This window comes from Dermacentor variabilis, chromosome 10, assembly GCF_050947875.1.
Source record: "Dermacentor variabilis isolate Ectoservices chromosome 10, ASM5094787v1, whole genome shotgun sequence".
In the NCBI taxonomy this organism is placed as follows: Eukaryota; Metazoa; Arthropoda; class Arachnida; order Ixodida; family Ixodidae; genus Dermacentor; species Dermacentor variabilis.
The window spans coordinates 34202405-34218629 of NC_134577.1; the positions used below are offsets into that span (position 1 = coordinate 34202405).

Sequence of the window (16225 nt, forward strand, 5' to 3'; positions counted from 1 at the left end):
ACAGTGTATACTGCAAGGGCACTGTACCTCGCGCCTAATCTTACAGTAGAGTGAATGTTTTCTCTGATAGGTAACTTAAGAGATAGGTGGAATGGTCATCGACTGATTTAGGTAAATTTATAAGCTGCAACGCCTTTCATGTGAGTTAAGTGTCGCAACGGCGCCTCTTTCTTGAAGGCTGCTTTCTATCACGCGAAAACATGTTTGAAGCGACAATATAAAGGTCGTTTGCTTTCTGTGAGCATCGGTAAAATTTATTTTGGGTGAACTTGAGTGGTGCCGGGGTAGGACTAATAAATTATTGGGATAATTCGGGGCCAGTTCATTCAACAAGCACATCGGGGGCTTCGCCAAGACGACACATAGGATGAATGAAAGAGACGGCAATAAGTAAAATTCAATACTGCAATTTATCCTTGCTGTAATAAATATTGTAAATGTCCTTACTGTAATTGGGCAGTTCAATCTACAGCGCCTTGCGTGGATGTTGGCTGGGATTGTGTTATTGTGGCCTCACCGCGGTGTTCAGTAATGGGCCACACTCCTGGTTAAGCCCACTCCTGTTGTGAAACTCTGACTACAGATTTACGCCTTTTCCAGCTCACGTGCTAGTAGAACCGAGCATGCCCCATGGTATAGCCACCGGTGTACTTGTCAGATGGCGATCATTTCGTTTCTCCGACCCTTGCTGATGTAAGGATAGCCACAAACGTGTACGTACGAAACGCGAGTTCCGCGACAAATGTGAACTTTTCTTTCATGTTTTTTTTTTGTTTGTGCTTTTTAAGAGACGGGGCTTTTTTAATTTGACCTCGAAAAGCCCAAACAGCGTTTCACGGGAAGGAAAATTTTAATGAATTGTTCACGCTTATATCTTGCTCAAAGGAGAGTACATTTCGGTGAGCAAAGAAGGGTCTGGTTGGTTTCCTCGATTATCCTCAACTAAAGACTTACTCTAGGATATCAATTAATGATGTAGCTATCGGCGTATGCGATGCGATGTTTCCTTCGCTTAATTAACAATTTGGAGGTATGTAAATGAGCCTGTGAAAAATTATACGTGAGCATTTGTGGAGTTTGTGGATCACTGCGTAGGCAAACAAAGCTATACTGTAAATCGAAACATTTAATTTGAGGCTGTGAAGCTTTGCAGCAACGAAGCTCCCCCCCCCCCCCCCGCAAGTTCCGCCTGCACTGAACTTTTGTGGCTGACTGTATTGGGATGAAGGCAGCTAGAGGCGCTCGCTTCAACGCCATTTAAAGAGCGCATTGCGCTCATGTCGGATTTCCAGTACCAGCGACACGATCCAAGCTTTCTAAGCTTGCCCGGCATGCCACACTATGCAAAATTTGCAAATTTCCGTGCTTGGTAAACTTACTCTAGCACCAGAGCTGCGTTGAAGTCAGAATGCAGCAGTAGCTGTGGGTTTATCTATGCGTTGTAGACTACCTAACTCTATCAGGAACTGCATAGGTGTGCTTATAGAGATAAATTGTACGTGCTTCCAGAAACTACAGCGAACAGGTATCGCGATTCCACAGCGCCATATAACTCAACAGTAGAGATGCTTGGTTTTCCAGATCTCAGACGTCGGTGAATTACCGTGTCTGTGGGATTTTACGGATACAAGAACACGTGGAACATTTGCTACCTCGTCAGATCTGCGGTCAATAAAGGAAATTACTCCAGCTGCGCAACGTCCAGGGCCCGTGTTTTGTAAAGATCCGTTTAATTTCTCTCCTTTCTGCCTTTCGGTTTTTGCTCGTAAGGAGTCGTGTCCCCACTATCCAGAGGATCAACCAATCGGCGGGACAGATGGTGAGGAATTAATATAATTGGAGAAAACGAAGATCTTCGGTCAGTATTTTTGTAACGATCCATTTAATTTTTTTATTCTCGCCACTCTTCATTGGATCATACATCGCGACACCACTGTTATCTCCCAGGTCGGCTACTCTGTACAACCGGGAATTAGCAAAGCAGAGTGGAAAATTAAGTGGATCTTTACAAAATACGGCCTCAGAGGTGTACAACCACTATGTGCAGTAGTCCGGATGCGGCCGCTACACATTATTCTGCTTAATGCGTCCGCGGTGAGCAGTATATGGCTTTTCTTTGTGAGGTAAAGTGAAAAAAAAAGAAAGAAAAGAACAGTGAATGATGTTATCGGCAGACAAGGAAGCGGCAATAGAAGGAGCGGTACGCGCGTCTTCAGCGAGCGACATCTGGAAGCCGGAAAGTGAAACCGAAGCCGTCCGCGGCGGAACGTAGCCGCGGAACAACATCTGGAAAACGAGAGACGGCGGGGGGTAGGGTCTAACGCGGAGCGAGGGAGTGAAGCGGCGGCGGAAAGAAAAAAGAAAGAAAGAAATGGATCCAAGGTCGCTTTACACTCGCACTTTCGTTTGGGCTCGCCGGGCGCGCGATGCCGGCGCTGTGCGGTATACGCCAAGGACACTCAAGGCCGCTCACCGCCGCGCCGCTCTCGTGCGCCAAACCAGCGTAAGCTAAGATGCTGCGTAATGGCGTTGGCGTGTATCCTGCGGTGTCCGTGAAGCTCGCACCATGCGCGCAGTTAGTGATATTGCGGGTTCGCGTCGGGAACGTCACGATCAGTACGCCCCTCCAATCTTCGAGCTTCGCTGTCAGGCTCGCTGCCTGCTTGAATGGGCAATGGCCGCCCCGCAGTAGTAGTAGCCTTCTGTTCAGCGTGTAGCAGACGACGTACGCGAGGGTTTTGCTTCTGCATGCGCTACTCAACGTCCAGACGATTTTTTTTTCATCTTGTTGGTTGTTACCATTCGAATATTTCTTTTTAGGCGCTTCACGCTTGTTCATCTGCAGCGATTAAAGCAACGGTTTTTGTTGAATTGGCCGTCTGCAGACGACGCCCACGCTTACTTCATTTAATGCTCTAGTTATATTTATTTAAAATGTATGTTTAGATAACCAACAATTTTTCGCTGTACATTCGACAGCTGGTGAACGCAAGAGCGTAATCAACCTCTGTAACCAGCTAATGCACATCCATTTGGTATTTGGCGACATTGATCTGCGAAACGCATTCGTTGTAGCGTGCACGGGTGACGTAAAGAACCGTTGATCTACAACTTTTATGTAGCATACACTCATTTTTAAAACATGGGGTCTCCTTAGATTTCTTCAACTATAGCATGACTTAAAAGACAGGGATCTGTCCGTGCTCAGCCAGCTGCAAACAGCGCGCGCGCGCTCATCTGCATGGCCTGTCAAGTTGGCGGACGTTCTTCTTATCTTACTTTTCTCTCATCTTTCAGGAGTGAAGAGTGTTAGCTTGTCGCGTGTTATCCGTAGATTGCTGTTTAAATATGGGAACAATTGTGTGAGCATAGGCAGGCAGAAGTAAATGAGAAACGAAAGACAAACGCCCGTAAAAGCCGTGCCGAAGGCTCTTCTGCTGCTGCTGCGGTGCTTTATTTTTTTACGCGAAGTGTTGGCATCAGACGGCCGGGAACGCCGTATAATGAAAGAGCGAAGGATTGAACGGAGCGAGAAAGCGAAGCGAACGCTGGAAAGGCAGCTAGGCATCGGCATTTCAGGCCAAGGTGAGGACGCGTCAAACGTCTCTTTCGCTCTTTTTTTCTTTCGTTGCCATGCAACAGCTTCGTTGCCGTGTACTAGCTGTAATCGTCGTAACGTACGATGTAAGCTTCGCGCCCTAGTTGCAAGAAGGGGGAGGTTGTCGAAGGCGCGAGGTGCGCTCTTGTTCCGAAAACCGTGCGCAGACGACAAGCAGACGATAAGCAGACGACAGACATGCGGGACTTGTTTTCCCGTTTTTCTCCTGTAAATCGCACATTTCTCCTGATGTGCCCTTGTCGAAGGCGCGTAGACAGCGAGGGGGTCTGAAACAAACCCAGGGTTGTTAATTGATAGGCTTAGCGTTCTAAACCAACACAGGGGGCATGCGTCGTAGTTGGTAGACCCTAGATTAACTTTCACCAGTCGGTATTCTCTAAAGTGCACATAAACCGAAGTACACTTCGCTCCCAGGGGAAAGTCGACCGTGGCGGTCGAGAATTGAAGCGGCGATCTTTTCCTACTTTTATTTATCTGTCACATCGTTCTATGCGATGTGCAGGAAGGAGCAAAGAAAAAAGCAAAAGATATTACTTTATCGTTGCACATGGGTTGCATGTTGAGCGCCACGTGTTTTTCTGTGCAATGGCTTTCGAAGTTAAAAAGAAAGAACAAGAAAAGAACACATTCGTTCCGGCTAATCAAAAATAGCAGTTGTTAAATAGTAATCTGCCAGTTCTTGCTAACTTATTGTTTGTCTCTGGCGCATTGGAATCGTCATCGGGCACCGGAATAAGTGGCAGTCGCTGGATTGTTGTGAAGACTTGATGTGGCCAAGAGATGCTGATCAGAAAGAATAAAATACCTGGCATCCAAAACAACACTGGTATAGGAATTTTTTTTTTACTTCAAGGAAAATAGAGCAGCTTAGTCACGGCCGTTTCACCAAACGAGCCAAAACGACCGCCTGCCATCTCACGCGCTCTTGCTAGCCCCAGAAAGATCAACTGCTGCCAGAGAGTTAAACGAAACATACGCAGTATAACGCAGTTGAAACTTGACTCCGGGCCATTGGATACTAGCGGCCAATACACCCATTGCTAACGGAGGCGGTTACGCCGATGCCATATTCAGCAGCGCAGCCTTCGATCACTTCGGAGAGGCGGCGGGGGGGGGGGGGGGGGGGAGGCGTCATTACGCAATAGGAGACCCCTCCCCCTGCAGGTCGTCGCGGTTCAGGAGAAAGCCAATGTTGTGCCAAATAGGAAAGCGTAATCGGTACTCACAATCGGCCTTTACTGCGCGGTAATACGTGGATCGAAGCCATATCGGCGATTACGGCACGTTCCCTTGCGCGCGCTGGCTGGACGGAGCTCTAAAAGATAAGACGAAAAAGCGACAACAGCTCAGCCGCACTCGCGTTCTCTTTTCGTTGCCCGTGAAGTCTTGATCGCTTTCGTGTTTGAAAAAAAAAAAGATTTCGATGTCAAGGCAAACGTGCCCCGCGGTTCGCCGAGTGAGAGCCTGTCCTCTGCTATATGCCAGGTGGCGGCGGGGTGGGGGTGGAAGAGGGGGCGGGCGGGCTGGCTATACCGGGCGAGATTCCTGCGCTTGCGAAAATAACGGGATCATGACGTCACAGTTACGAACACTCGTTCTAGTAGCTGGAGGTCGCCGTCTGCCACTAAGTAGAGAACGCATATCACTTTAACTGAGAGGTTTAGATGACGCCATCTTAGATTGTTGATGCATAACGTTTAAAGCTGTGCCGTCCAACGCGCACTGCTGCAGCCGTTTCACAAACAAGGCAAAGAAACGCCAGTATGGTGTGGGCGCTGTAGCACCGTTGCTTGCAACAGCGACTGTACGTTCATGTTAATAGTGCAGAATATTTGAGAGCGTCCCGTATACGTACACCAAAACTAAGTTGCTTAATTGCATCAGGCGAACAACTGTGAAAGAGGTCGTTCCTGCTCTCGAAAAAATAAAAAAAATAAAACGCGACGAACTACTCAGGGTGTCCCAGCTAACTTTAGCCAGAGTTTCAAAATTGGCAAATGCCCCGTAGCTGTACAGAACAAATGTAATTTTGTTTGCCGTCACTTGGAAATATTCAAACTATTTCTTCTTCACTCCGCCTGATTAGATAATTAGGCTTAATTAATTAGTCAATTTCTCAGATATAATTAAATGAAAAGTCGGTAAAAATTATTGCTACAGGGAGCGGTTGGGAGGTGCTTAAATTGTTCGGGAATGATCCTAGATGACGTTAGATACGCTCGCAAACGAAAAAAAAAAAAAAAGAAACAAGCAGATGGCAAGTTGAAAGGAAAGAGCCGGCCCCCTCACCGCGAATGACAGAACAATCGCCCGCAATGTCCTTTGACATTAAACATCGTGTCGTTAGCAGACGGCATCATTCAGAGGAACATTAGCAGACGGCCTCGGGAAAGTAGATGGATGGGACAGAAGGGTTCGACATGTTGACCAAGCGGAGTATATCGCAATGCCAGCTGAAAAGTGCGCCTGATGAGGTCACCGCGACAAAACAACATGCCATTAAAAAAATCACATGCATAAATTGAAATGATGGAACAGCACCACCCTTCGCGGCTGCGTCACTGTTGAAGGACTCGTCGTGGCGGCGCAGGTTCGGCGTTCTACTGTTGAGCGCGAAGTCGCGGGTTCGGCTACCGCATTCCGGTGTAGGCGAAATGAGGTGGCTCTAGTTTGCTGAGATTTAGGTGCCCGTTAGAACCCCAAATGGTTGAAATTAATCGAGAACTCTGTACTACGATTGTTGCACAGCCCTCACAATTCATAATTAAATAAACCTGAGTTTATATATATATATATATATATATATATATATATATATATATATATATATATATATATATATATATATATATATATATATATATATATATATATATAGTGAAATTTGCAGAAGTTTGCAGGGACAACATGGCCACAATTAGCACATGACCGGGGTAGTTGGAGAAGTATGGGAAAGGCCTTTGCCCTGCAGTGGGCATAACCAGGCTGATGATGATGATAGTGAATAAAGTTAAGAAACTGCTCGTACGATTCGACTTCACGCGATCTTAGTATTGAAGGAAAGAAAAAAGTTATGCGTCTACAAGAACATTAGATGATATACACGACACAAGAAGGGTTTATCATGTCCCGTCAACTATGGAGTGAATATGCTGACCATATTAGAGTTTAGTGTTGCTTTTTGCAGCAAACGATATATGAACGGCCCAGCTGGTAATTAAGCAAAGATGGCGGGCGGTCGTTCACAAGTCGTAACTTAAACACTCATTTCTCACACCTATGTAAGCGAGATCAGTTATGCAAAAGTTGCTATCGTCTAAACAGCTCATAATATCCGCCGCTGAAACTGTTTACTCTGTAGCAACGTATTCGTGCCTTAAAATGAGCAAATCACCATGGGAAGTAGGAAATCTCACCATAACATTCGAAAATGCAATCATGTAGTTCTCAGCACGGTTCCATTGTGTACCTCAACGCCAATGTGTCGAACTTTGAGGGAAATAATCTAAGTAACGTTATTAGGGGGTGGTAAACATGTAACGTTTACTTAAATAAGGATCATAATAGCGCACTGTTGTATATACATATATGCGACAACAATAATAAGTATAGCCTTCCAAATATAAATGCAAGCGAAGTGCTAACGCCATAAATGTTTACGAAACAACGCAGCCATTACGCCTAAATAAGTAACAGTACATGCCGCTAAGCCTAAATACAGTAATGGAGCTTCTGTCACATGGTCAGATTGAAGCGAATGAGTAAAACAAGCAGACAAGTAATACGACGTCTGACGTTGGATGAATTAAAAAAAAAAAAGAAACGAGAGTACTAGTAAATAGAACGAAATGGTGAGTAAACGGGCCAAGCAGAGCATACGGAATTTCGAAGGTCATTCAACTGGGAAGCAACCATGACGTCACGGTGGCTCGCTGGGGAACCTCGTGGTCGGGAAAGCGAAAAGAGTGCCCTCTCCCCCTCACCATGGCTGGGACTTTGTTTCTTGTCATGTTCATATATATATATATATATATATATATATATATATATATATATATATATATATATATATATATATATATATAGTAGGTTGTTGGAATATAATTCCAAGCGTAATGACGCAACTGTCAGTGCAATTCAGTGCTACTTGCAGGAAATTGGCAGAAATATGCTGCTTTCAGTGACCGTAACACCTTGCGTTGAGAAAAAATTTCATGAAATAATGAATAAAACACAGTAATTTCCTCATCGTTCAGGAGTTTGTTCGCTGGCATTCGGCGGGCACTACCACCAGCCTGTTCAAGTGAATTTGGTTACGGTTCAGGAAAGGAAGAAAAAAATACGAGGCAAGGCGGCTTATACCATCCACCCAAGACGTATGTTATTTCTCTAGCTGCGTTTTTAGCGCTCTATATAATCTGGTTTGTGTGTTCACGCATCAACCGGCGCAGTTTAGCGAATACAATTCTAACATGCAGTTTATTTTTGTATTTGAGAAAATAAATGTGTGTTCTCTATCCTGGATAGATTACAATAAAAGAAGAAAAAAGCAATTTGCTTATTGATATAATTTGCTGAAATACGGCTGCGCTGGTGTCGTCTATCTGCAGGGTTCTGGAATCCGCGCGTGGCAAGTGCTCCTAATAGTGCGAAATTAAATTTTGACTATGGCCTGCACATTGCGTCTGAAAGGTTTATATTGCATAAGGGTGTGCGTAGCAAATCCATCGCGTGGCAATCCAACTCACCTTAATTAAGAAGAGTTGATGAACACACGAAGGGGATTGCGAGGGAAGAAAAGTACCGGTGCTCAAATCCTCAGAGAAACACCGCGATGCAAATCGAAAACGGTAGCCACGACGTATGTATAGCGCTGCGACGACTAGGTGCTGTCGGTTCTGTTCCCCGTATTGAGCACTTCACATGTTTCGCGAGCACCACAGACACACTTTCGGAGTTCATGAAGTTTCTCCACCAGCTTTCAACCGTTCACATCGAAGTGTTCACTTTCGAAACGGTACCTTAAGTACATCTCTTTGCCGAACGCCACGTGCCAAAAGCCGAGAAAAACTATTCGTTTTCTGACGCTTCAGCCACGGCGGGATCCCGGTCTTCGGAGGATTCTCGAAGCAGGCATACGGGTGCAGACGACTTTGCCGCAGCAGACGAATTTCCTTTAGTTCCACCACAGACCGACGATGCAAGCGTCGCTGCTCCACACAAAGTATGGCCTTTTAGCGAAATTCTGCACAGATTCTCGTGAGGAGAAACACGTCGCGGCGTCGAAGATTGTAGACGATCACAGGTGGAAGCACACGCTGCTAACAGACGACACACACACACGCCGGCGTCGTAGCAGACGACACGCGCTCGCCGCTTTGCAGACGGACGCACGCCGGCGGAGCTTTAGCAGTCGGCGGGACAGTTGTTTTAGCACGAAAACTCACTCCCGTGCTTGAAGAAGTGCGTTGGACGACGGCGGATTTACCGAAAAAAAAATTGCTCTGAATCGCGGTCCTGATTGAATGGAGACACGCACGTTCACGTAACGATCAGGGGTGGGCCAAAGCCGGCCGTCATCGAAGAAGCGGTGAGGCGCGCGGCAGATCTTTTTCTGGCAGCAGCCGGGCCGATTCGCGAGCAGCCGCCAGGCACCCAGAGAGAGCGAGAGCGCACTTGGGGAGCGTGCGCGCGCGCTTGTGTGTGTGCGTGCTCCATGACCCAGTTTCGGGTGGCGGGGAGAAGGGAAGCAGGTCAGGGGAACCGGCGCTCGCCCCCCCGCTCGCAAGCGGGCCAAGGCCCTCGCTCGTTGGTTGTTGCCGCTGGCGGCAGCACACAACGCTGCTGCCGCGCCGCTCCTCCGCGGCGCGAGTGAGAGCGCGAACGAAAGAGAGAGAGAGATAGGGAGAGAAACGCCGTGAACGAGAAGGGCTCGGCAAGTGAAAGCTTTTCTTCGTAGAGGTCACTGGTCGCTTTAACCGGCGTCGACGCTTCGCGCTGCTGGCTGCTTTGCGCCGCGGGTCTCAGTACGGAGGCGTGGTGGTGATGCCGTCCGTTGTTGCCGCCGCTGTAGGCATCCTCCTTTCACTTCTCGCCGTCTGCTCGCGATGATCACGCAATTTCCCGCCTCTGGGGCGTCATCGTCGTCTGCTATTCTACGACCGCGTCTACTGCTTCTTCAGTTTCGTTTGCTTTCTTCCTGTTTACCGCGGAAACAAGGAGGATTCTCGCTCTTTATTTATTTCCGTCTGTTTCCTACCGAAAGAGTCGTCCTCGACCTGCAAGTATGGTGACCTGTTTCGCACCGCTCTTAAGGAAGGGCGGTTCAGCCCCGGATGAACCGGAAGTGGGAGCTGCTCGGTCTTTTGATTTGGTCGTCTCATTGGACCTGCTTTCGTCGCGGTTTCTACTGTCTGGTTCCGGCGACGAGCGGACGAACATGTGCGAATAGTCGAGTAAGGACTGTGTAAGACGTTTATTAGACGTCAATTTGTCTAGTATATTGTAGACGTCTAGAAGACGTCTATATGTGGGTAGCACCTATCCTAGTTGGTAGACGTTACTATTATTTGTCTATTTGACGTATAGTAAATACTAGACCTTTAATTTCTAATACATGTTTTAGGCGTCCATTAGATAATATAGGAGTCAACATCGAAGTGACGTCTAGTAAACATCTATTTAATAAACGTTCTAAACGTCATTTTTGCATTTTGGTGCATTTGAAAAGTAAACTTTGAAAAGAACATTTTTTTTTTCTTCCGCACAACAAAAGAAACGGAGGTTACGCCTCCGTTATGGTGCATTGTTATCGCTTTATTTATCATTTAAAATGAATTTCAGAACCAGAGTTTCCTGATTTTGACTATACAGCATTCCTATTTTAAAACAATATATTGATTCATCTGGCGGAAAGTTGGACATTACTGGGTAACCTAGGACCCTTTAGAAGTTCTTTGGCGCGTAGTACCCTTGTAATTCCATTCCTTTGAAGTTCACGCCGAAACATCAGCGCCTATACGTCAGCGTGGCGTAGTTTATTTCAATGTAACTTCCTGTGTAAGGGCCGTCTTTGCGCCGTTGTCGCTGCGTTATAATAGAACGTACTGCGTACCCGATATTGGCTTTCATGCACATTTCCTGGCATTATAGAAACAGCTACGCACAGGCAAACAAAAAGAAGGCAACTTAAGAACTGTCAAGGGTGATCACCAGGGAGCTTTTGTGAGCATCACTTAAGAAAAATACGTGCTATAAAAATGATGCAGTTTCGCCCGAAAAGTGAGGCATAAATTGCGAGAGCAAATTAGTGGACAGCTGCGTATACGAAGTAAGGATAGTTGGTTTATCGGCCGTATAAACGTGTAAACATAGGCATACTAACTAAATTAACAAGCATGGCGTCAGGCGCGCACAAGCAGGCATAACAACCTCACTTGATCAGCACGGAAACTCGCTGTCATAACGCTGGAGTGAGGCAGTGCAGCAGAAGCATCGCGCGAATTTATATTCGTGCTGCGTCTCGCATCAACGCGAACCCACGAAAACATAGCGCTTGGCCGGACTCGGCCCGGAAGGGCGCGCGCGGCCGCCATACCCGCCCGAAACAACGCACCCCACCCTTTCCCTCCCCCTCCCCCGGATCGTTGCGCGCGACAGAAGACGGCGCGCCTCGGCCCCACTTCCCTCGCGTGCGCGAGATTAAGCGCGCTCGCCGGCTTACCCTAGCACTCTCATTGAGCACATGGCGCGCGGCGACGATTTTATGCGCCCGTGGACTTAATACGGAACCTCACGGCGACGGCGTAGTACGCCTGGAGTGTCCGGCCTGGGCTCGATCTAGCGCACGCAAGGAAGGAAAGAGGGGAGGAAGCGCGCCGTCTTTCGTCGCACGCATGGCTCTGAGTGTAGGAGAGGGAAGCGGGGGGGGGGGGGGCGTTCTACTCCGGGTGGCCCGGGAGGGCGCGCGCGCCTGCTCGAGTCGCAGCATCTTGAAAGCCTTCTGCGACAGGGACAGAGCCCGTCGTGCGTTGTATTTTCGCGGCTTAGTTCGCGTTTTAGGGGGGGGGGGCTATGCGAGAGGCGCCGCACGAAGGTCAATTGGCTCGCTGCTGCTGCCGCGCTTCCTAACTCTAAAGTTTTCATAGCGAGTTTCTGCGGTCATCCAGTGAGATGTGTTCATGTTTGCTTGTGCGCGCGTGGCACTATGCTTCTTAATTTAGTTCGTATGCCTATGTTTACAAGATTATACGCCTGGTAAATCTACTATCCTGACTTCGTATAGCGGTCCACTAATTTGCTTTCGCGGTGCTTCGCCTTTCGGACGAAGCTGCGACTTATTTAGGTTGCTGCAAGTCTGTGGAGAGAGAGAGAGAGAACAAAAAAGGCGCCGTCTATTCACATGAACACCGCAAAACAAAACTCCGGGAAGCTGTTTTCGGCCCACCTCGCGGAGTCCCTTTGGGATGAGTCGATGACCCAGATTCAGGGAGGAAGTTCAGTGTGTCATTTTGTGCCGCGTCATCATTATTCGTTCTCTTTCCTTTTCTTTCGTCTATTGCCGGCTCCTCCGTATTCGTCTGCTGCTTTCCTCCGCTTGTTATCTCACTCCCTCTATATTGCTGTTCGTAAATACCCACATCGGAAGCAGACGACGCGCACCAAAATACGAAAAATCAAGTGAGCTCGTCTACTGCGACGTTTCGTCTCTCGGCTCTGATAACGACGGAGTAAGCAGACGATATAACTCGTAATGGCAGATTACGCGCAGGGGCAGCAGTGTTTCCTTATCTTATTCGAGGATTTACCTCTCACATTGTTTACCTCACATTTGGAGGGTGAACTACTTTTGGTTTCGTGTACACCGGAGATAAGCGCCAACCGTGCCACCTTCCCTTATCTCGGCGTGTCAAAGGATGCCTGACACAATTTTTGAGCTATCCATGTCATGCGTGGGGAAACTCCTTTTTCAGTATCAGCGCGATAGCGGAATCGAGAGCTGATTTTTCGAGGACGCCACAGCTTTCCTGACATCCTAATGACAGGTAAGACATGCTAGGAAAGTTTCCACTAACACTCCAGCTGGCACCGTTGCCCGGATTAATTACTCGGTGCTTTTAAAACATCGCGTTTGATTCAGTCGTGCCCACATGCTGCTTAGCAGACCGGCAAACTTTAGTAACGTAAGACATTTTGATACTGTGAACAACACAGTATAACCATTTGATTCCTTTTTCTAAGGAATGCCCACGATAGAAAATCGATATGTGCGTTCCGCGAAGGTGCCAGCCACTCGTCGTTTTTTTCTAATTTAGGATTCTACTAGATTGAACAAAACATTTATTGTAATTGTAATTCGAACCTCGTGGCACTCATTCGACGACATCCGAACGCTAACGATCGCGGACGAATAAAAATTCTCGCTTTTTGTTACGCGTAGAGACTTTAGTGCCCACGCATTGCATGTTGCATTTGCAGCGCATGGGTTAGTAGTCTTAGGGCTGTCACCTTATCTGTTTCTTTTATCACTCTCTTTAAAGAGGCCGGTAGGTACGTCGTATGTTCTAGCTATGAATGAATGAAGAAATTAAAAGATGTAAAAGGTAACTACTGTGAAACTGAAATTGAAATTGATCTATTGATTTAGTCCCTGATCAATTGATTACTGACAGAATCACTCGTTCCTTCGCCAGCCTACGCAATGATTTGTTGCTATCTTATACACCGCAACATTATGTTTTAACCACGATATGATCGCAGGTGACGTCAGTCAGCTTTTAGCCAAGCATTCACAGTCCCGTAACGTCTCACAATCGCCTATATTTTCCGTTCTCGCCTTTGAAGCCAGGCATTGGCACCCTAGAGGAGGTCATCAGGCATTGGTCTGTGAAGTGAGTGGGCTTCTGTCAAGAATTTGTATACGCTTCTTGCAATAAACTGCAGTCTATTTTTGAAGACGCCTAGCCTAGAGCCTAGTAATAGAGCCAGTATGCTTCATTATTTCTTTTCTTTAGCTTCATCGTGTAATAGCGACCAATGCAAGGCGTCCGGCCACAGATAAGCACATAAAAAGTAGTGTGCTGCTTTCAAATCTTGCTCAGCTGCAGTTGATGACCGAACACTAACATAGTGCTCCTTTTATTGACGCATCGCACCGTACATAGGTAACTGTGTACTACAGAGGCAGCATACACAATTATGCTTGTCCTAGAAATGTTGCTCAAAAGTCATTAGTGTATCGTGTTTTATTAACGAGTTTACTAGTCGAATCCCGGCCACGGCAGCCGCAATTCCGATGGGGGCGAAATGCAAGAACACCCGTGTACTTATATTTAGGTGCACGTTAAGGGGGTGGTGGTAAACTTTATTGAAAACGAGAAAGGGAAAGGGGGAGGTGGCTGAGGGATCGGGCTCAAGTAAGGCCCTGGGCCTGCTTGGCCTTCTCCGCCCATTCCTCCATTTCAAGCTGTCGGTCGACGTCCTCGGACCTGAGCCAGGCTGTCCAGTCAGTCTCGTTAATGACCCCAGGTGGTCCAAGTTCCCGGAGTCCCCCACTACGGCGTGCCTCATAATCGGGTCGTCGTTTTGGCACGTAAAACCACATAATTTAATTTAATTTTGATAGTTTACTAGTCATCGTCACTGCAAGTGCCGATTTCGGCTGGTATGCAGAATGCGCTGTTGAAGAAGACGTTTTTGCGGTGAATTTTGCCGTCCAAGCAATTTTCGCCCCTCGTTAATATATGCACATAATGCGTGTCTCACCTCTGCTGCCTAAGGTGACTGCTTTCTACAATCTGATTAATTTTTGTTTTACTTTCTTTCTATAGCAGGGGTTGCCGCATGGCTAATTATAGTTACATGAATCCTTGCAGACTTTAGCGGAAGCTGCATAAGTAGCTTGAGGATCTTATGGTCAGTAGTTACCTGCCTCTACAGGCTAAGTTATGTTTAAGTAGTAGTTTTTGTTTCTGTCGATTGATTTCCTAATGTCTGGTACGTCATTAGCTCATCGTGCAGCCGCTTCGAAAGACTATTATAGACAAAGCTACCTCATATATCTAGCAGCTCGTTTACCTGTGTAATATTAAAGAAAAAAGAAGACAAAGCTGGTCAATAAAATTTTGCCAACATGCCATAAAAATGCGCGCTGTCATCTCCCACTGCACAAGATGTACGAAATCCATTTTGTAGAAGTTGCGCGTCGACAACAATTTCTTCATCAGTGAAGACCGTTTCGCTGCCGCCCTGTCCAGAACACGGGGGCGAGCGGTCTGAGCTGTGAAATGCCGGAAGCGGCAGGAGTCGGAGAGGATGGCCGCCATTTTCTGTCCGCGACAAACACGTGGGCCTTCAGCAGGCGTTGGTGCTGCGTTGCGATCGACAGGTCTAAACTGGAACGCTGACGTGTTTTCGCTCACTTCTGCTACACTCGGGCGCGCGCTTTCGCGCGAAAGACGTGAGCCGGCGTGGGCTGCGAGCCGATCGTCTGCCCCACATGAAGATGTGCGTAGGCAGCCACTATATGCGAGCGAAAGGGACAGCAGACGACATCACTGCGGTTTTCCATTCATGACAGGCGCATTACTTGTGCGGCGTTTCTGCTTGACATCTGCAAAAGCAGCCAAACCCGAAGTCAGATTTGCATCAGAGTAATGATTTCGATACATTTGCTGCAATATATACTTATTAAACACTGAGTTTAAAGGACTTGCCCGGGTCACAATGCGACGGAATTTCTGCTACGGGAGAAGTAATATTATAATATTTTTATTTTATTTTAATATCCAACACAGTGGACGTGTAGGCTTTTGGGATGTGAGCTATTGAATTTGGTTGCTGCGGTTGTAATGAAGGCCGTCGGTTGCAAGTGCCTATGGTGGAATTAATAGCTGCGATAATTGCGGCCAAATTCCGCCGAGAGCGACTCTTTGCGCCATCCGGCGCCAAAGCGTCATTTTAGCGGAAAATTGCGCCGAGCCTGCGCCAAAGCATCCATAAAAGCGAAACCCTCATTCTGTCGATGCTTCGCAACTAAAAAACTAAAATCAAAACGAACGGAACGCTATCATCATTATCATCATCATAGAAGGAAGCAGAAGCCCGTCCAAATAGTTTTTTTCCATTTATAATCAGAAACTATAGACCTGTCGGAGTCGTGCGGTTCGCCATTCGTGCATTTGTATCTGACGGACGTACAATATAGTGTCGCTGCTCCGTCTTGCTGGCGATTTATTTCGGCGTTCATTGAACCCGTGTGGTACCGCAGAGTTTGCCTAAATATGTCGCATTCTAGGGTTGTAGGTAAACGTTTTTATATGTTGATGGGTGATAGCTGGGCTTTGCAAAAGAGCCGCTACGATCAGAATCGCACGTGGTGCATGTTTAAGAATGGTATTAGCGAATGTGGCGAACGGTGAGAGCCGTCACTTCAATGGTTGCTGCCATGCTCGATGGCGCAAAAGTTTTGCGTCGAGTTTGTGTCACTGCGCTGTTTCGGTGAAATAGCGTCGCCGACGCAAAACCGTATTTGCGTCTCTTGCATGCACAGTGGCGCTGACTCTGTCTTTTCGTGGCCCCAAAACCTTCGCGGGCCCCTATTCTAAG

The 16225-nt window shown here is 47.2% G+C and overlaps 2 protein-coding genes across 3 annotated transcripts in view; one reads left to right on the forward strand and one right to left on the reverse strand.

Moving 5' to 3' along the window:
• Positions 1-9280, reverse strand: part of LOC142560285 (uncharacterized) — a 50204-nt gene extending 40924 nt beyond the window's left edge. For both annotated transcript variants that reach the window (XM_075672259.1, XM_075672258.1), the window contains exon 1: positions 8368-9280. The gene's annotated coding sequence lies outside the window, so the exon portion shown is untranslated. The remainder of the gene's footprint in view (positions 1-8367) is intronic.
• Positions 1-16225, forward strand: part of LOC142560287 (defense protein l(2)34Fc-like) — a 373011-nt gene that overhangs the window by 149914 nt on the left and 206872 nt on the right. The window lies entirely within an intron of this gene.